Here is a 5,827-nt window from a genome sequence, read left to right on the forward strand (position 1 = left end):
ATGTCCATTATACCACTTTTATCGAAATTTTACATGCACTTTTGTAGCAATTTTATATTTCTCTTTTATGCAAAAAAAGCAGAAACTTCGAGCTCCGATTATATCCGCAAAGGTAAGCCAACAAAGAAATAATATAGAATTGACGCGATTATTCGCAACAGCATTGTTTATTTCTGAATAAATTGTTAGATTATTTCGTAATTTTGTTGCATATTAGTGCGAAATTTTGAGTGGCAAAAATCAGCGAATTTTTTGGTGGCAATAAATCTATTAATTTTCTTCTATCGATCTATCAAGTGCTGTACATTAGAATCGACTATATATATCGATTGATTTATAATCGAGTTTACTACCTATGTGTCATTTTTTATCAATTGCACATCCTGCTTGTTGCGTGCGCTTTCGCGGCAACTTCATGTTTCTTTTTCGCGCGGGATCGCCATGTTGTGAAGAAGCAGAAATTTCGAGCTCCGATAATATCCGTACAGGTAAGCCGACAAAGAGATAATCGAACCAAATTAACGCGATTATTTGTAATAGCATCGTCTTCTGTAATAAATTATGATATCATTTCGTAATTTTATTGCATACTAGACCGAAATTTCAAGTGACAAAAATCGAGTGATTTTTTCGGCAAAAATAATCGGGTCATTGGGTCTTTCGATGCTTGTATCTACATGTATAGACTCGAGTTCACATATTTAGATATACATATTTACATATTTACAGTCAAATTTATTATGTCTACGTGTTGTTTTGATCGAAACAAAATTCTGTTTAAAAATCAATTATGCCATTTTTATTGTTAGGTGCACTTGTGATTCTATATATATATATAGTATATATATATATATATATATATATATATTGTATATATGTGTGTGTGTGTGTGTGTATACATACATATACATACGGCGATGATTCACAGCGCCACCCGTACCGAGTATTTATACTAAAATGAGCGTCTCGCATTTGCAAGAGTAACGTGAAACATGAAGTGTGTGCGCAGGTCGAAAATAAATAAAAATATAGAAAAATCGAATCATAAAACAAGTTGTGCCAGATTGATCAATAATTTTCGTAAGCATTATTTTTTTTTAATTATTCGCAAAATGCAGAAAAGTCCAATTTTCTTATAAATCCTAATATAAAAGTGGCGAATAAAATCGCGATTACACGGCGCGTTGAAACAATGAGTGCACTCTACCTAAAATTATAAATACTTCAAAGCGTTTAATTAATTAATAAAAGAAAAAAAATCCATGTCTTTTTTCATCTTAACTATTAATTAAATGATTCAAAACATTGCAATTTTAGTGAAGTGTATAATATTTATTACATTACATTTATATCTATTGTTTTAATTCATGCGATTGCAGTCTAAGGAGATGCCATTATTATATATTTATTTATGTAATAATTTTTTAAATTTATTAAATAAATACATTTTGATTTATAATTTGGATATTTTTGAAATTTTGTACTCTGTGATTTTTATATTATAACTTTTATATTATATATATTATTTTTCTTACAGATTCTTACAATTTCTTATGAGTTGATATTTGGATATTGGGACACTTGATAGTTGTCTCTAAAATTCAACGAAATTCATAGAAATTTGACAAGATTTGCAAAAATTCAGCACTGGTGAGTGATAAATATTAATTGCAAATAACTATAATAGCCTATTTAGTTGGCTATAACTATATAAAGTGTTTATGGTTTTTTGAGAAGTCAAAGAGTGAATAAAAAATACAGTAATAACTCTTTTGAAGACATTCACAATAATTTAACATTTAACATTTAAATTAATAAGAGATTTCAAAATACGTACATCATAATAATATCATTTTCTCGCTATATGAATAAATTAATTTCAATGATTCTTGTTGATTAAATTTATTCTAATGATTCTTGTTCATTATATCTTAATTAAATTAATTAAAATTGGTGTGAAAAAAATAAATCATATATTACTATAAAAACATACAAAAATTATATTATTTATAATTTTATATGTATATTTATATATATATTAAGTGTATAAATATTTGAATAACTTTATCGCCAAATATCAATTTGCCAAACTACATGGCAATCATATTTTTATCTTTTTTTAATGGGATTATATATATATATATATATATTTTTTTTTAAATATCACATCTGATAGATGATTAGCATTGTTGTTCAAATAAGATTAATTTAAAAATTTTATTTAAAAAAGTATAAAATAATTTAATATAAATTAGTAAAATATTTTTGAATATATTGCAATTTTTGAGAAAACGTTTTATTTAATATTAAATTTAATCTAGCTCTTAACTTGTTTAATGATATCTAATAGAATCTTGCATTCTATAAATGAGAAGCTCGGTAATTTCAATTTAATAAATACATATGGTATTTAAAACACAAAAATGTACTTTTTATGTAAAAAATATATCTATGAGAATTGCCTTTAATGTTTAATATTCTTATTATGCATATATTATATTCTTTAAAATAATTTTTAAGTTTTTAAAATATAATTTAGAAAATGGAAATTTATTAGAGCATCAATTTATCAGAAATAATAAATAAGTAAATAAAATATAAAAAAAATATAAAGAAATAATAAATAAGTAAATAAAATTGATAAATTCATAAAATATTTATTTTCTCTTTATATAAGGTATTACCTTATATATATATATATATATATATATATATATATATATATATATATATCTTTGCAATATATTATTATTAAAACATTTTCAAGGTTCCAATAATTTCCATCTTCGTGTGCGTAATTTCATTGGAACAATTAAATATTAATTTTGTTAGCAAATTGTTGCAGTGCTAATATATTTACATTAAATTTATGTTAATTGCTTATTTAATTGTAACACTTATTAAACGTTTTCTCAAAAATGCTTATATATATTTGTATTTTTCTATTATGCTTTTTATGTCTTAATTTTTATTCTGATAAACTTCTGAAACTTCGGAACTTTTAATAATTACCCAACCATAATTTATTATAATTGTTTGAATATTGTGCTTTCTCTGAAAGATCACATCTGTGAGTACGGGAATAATTCCGAAGTTTCCGAGCTATGCTTGAATAGCCGGGTATACAATAGTTTTCTAACTATACATACACAAAATATATTTAAAATGATGTCATATGTATGTTATACTTTTTATTATATGTTACATTTTTTACATACTCATTTTCGAATTTCAAAACTTTAAAATTATATGTATATTACAAAGCATTATTTATATTTTTTAATTTATATTCTAATTAAGTACTTTAACACTTTAATTTCATATTACTTTCTTTCTCTTTCTGAATATTATCATGTTCAGAATATTTAAAAAAATTTACATTTTGAACATTTTTATATATGTAAGTATATATATATTTTACTATCCAAAATTTATATTTTAGATAATGTTTTTGTGTGCTAATAAAACATTGCAAGTTAGGATAAATGTTATTGGAAGGTTTTTTATAGTTAAATATTTGATTACGGCTTTAGTCGCGTGTAATAACATACAGCCTGCATCGAAGTATTAGCTCGAAGATGATGACATAGGGAAGGTAGTGTAGATCCTGTGTATTATAGGCCGTGCCCAGTTTTGTTCAATCAAGCTAATGTTCCAATAATTCGGAGCTAGCTGCTTAATAAATAAATGAACAACCTCACTTAAGAGGTTCGATTAGGTACATAGATGCGACGTACTAGGCTGCGTATTTTCGCGTTACTTGGTCGCACTCTTCACAAGGTCTGCGCAACTCTGGAGGGTGAGGGCGGAAGGGTGGAGAACACGTGGGTGGATGTAGGTGTTGCGTGTGAAACTCGTGGACTCTCTCTCTCTCTTTCGCTCTCTCTATTTTTTCTGAAGATACGATAATTTGGATATGATCGCACAGAAAAAAAGGAATCCTTGATTCAAGTATATTTTTATTCTTGAACGCTATTTGATTGATTTAAGCATAGAATGCTCTTTGTAATCACAAATTTTCATTTGCCTTAATAATAAATAAGTTTGTGTAAAGTATATTTTATCCTTAAGATATATTCTTGTTTTAAAAATCGCATATGGTAAAAACAAACTTAGTCCCATTTGAACTAAAAATTATTATATATATTTGAAAGTACCACTTATATCTGATGCTCACTTGTCACTTGTCCTTGCAATATTTATAAATAAAATTCAGCTTCAATCAAGAATATTTGCACTTTGTTTTAAGGATAAATTATCCTTTATCCAAAATTATTTATACTTGGCGCTATTATAAGGATAAAATATACTTGAATCAAAGCATATTTGCATTCTTTCAAGAATACTGTTTTTTCTGTGCGATAAAAGAGTATAAGCTAGATCTTCTTGAAAGAGTTCTAGAATTTCTGAGGCATTTTTAAAAATGTTCTGACGATTAAATGTAAAAGAAAAAGATCTATGAAAAAAATATATGTGGTGCTTTAGCAACAATTAGCAATAATTTTTCTATTTCAAAATTGATTTACAAATCATAAAGCTTTTTGATAAAATATTATCCAATTTAAAATATTATTCAAAATATCATCCACAATAATATTCAAAATTATCTAAAAAAATTTCAACTAAATCTTTTTAAATTAAAAAATTAGTTAAATTTTGATATTCTATTTGCTAATTGCCAAAACATTTTTTTTTAGAGAAAAGTCAGAACTGTTTACCAATCATACAAAAATTCTAGAAATTGGGTGCTACTTTCATATAAGTTTCTCTCTTTCATGAATGGTTTACCGAGACTGATTGTGCTCGACATGATAAATTATTCAAGTTATAGGAATGATTCCGCAAAAAAGTGTTATTTTTCTGTACAATTCTCGTATAAACATAAACATTTTTGTTTCATTTTTATAAAATATCTATAGGTATACATGTAAAATATATTACATTATAATATACGTAGAATAAATTAAAGTAAATTATATATACTTAATCTCTTTCCTTTCTTTAAAAAAAAATTGATTATTTATGACATCATTATTATTTTTGCACAGCATTAATAATATACTATATAAATAAGATTATGTTTAATATATAATGTCTCTGTATGTAGAAATTAGTAAAAAAAATATTAACAGATTATTCATGATTGAGGATATAGCTACATTATATTTAGATTTCAAAGTTACACAATGTATTGTTATTTTAAATTTACTTTGATAGGATATCGAAGAACTAAATGTACTTCATAATATAAGTTGGATATAAAATGCTGTCGACTTGAAAAGTAATAATGTATAAATAGCATTATTTTTTGTAAAATGTATTGTAGAATTAATTTTTGTTAATAATATTTATTATTGCAGTTTTTTAGTGCAGTGGTAATGCATTCATCGAGAAAAATTTATAAATTAAGTTTTGATGGAGCAATGAAAGAAAAACGCACAACAGCATATATTATTCAATTCATATTAAAATTCTAACAGAAATTTAATTGACTTTATTACTAAAATATTAAATGCTGAAATTCCAAAATACTCTTCCACAAATACAATAATATTTTTCTCTAAAAAAGCAATTTGATTAATAATTTCACGAGAGAGATGAGAGGCTGCGTGTATTCGCTTTCTGCTGATTTTTCAATTCCTCGCAGAGGAATGGATGAGTCAAGCTGGCGAACGTGACTTTTTAATACTTGCAGAGAAGAGAATGCGCGTGTTAGTGGTCAACGCGCCCGCGCTTCCCCGAGTGACCACCTTCGACGCGTATCCCGCGGACGGTCGGGCGCTATAAGTCGCGGCAAGCGACCCCGCATCAGTGAGGACGCGTTCGT

Source organism: Nylanderia fulva, unplaced genomic scaffold (assembly GCF_048542155.1).
Source record: "Nylanderia fulva isolate GAGA-0341 unplaced genomic scaffold, ASM4854215v1 Scaffold8, whole genome shotgun sequence".
Lineage (NCBI taxonomy): Eukaryota > Metazoa > Arthropoda > Insecta > Hymenoptera > Formicidae > Nylanderia > Nylanderia fulva.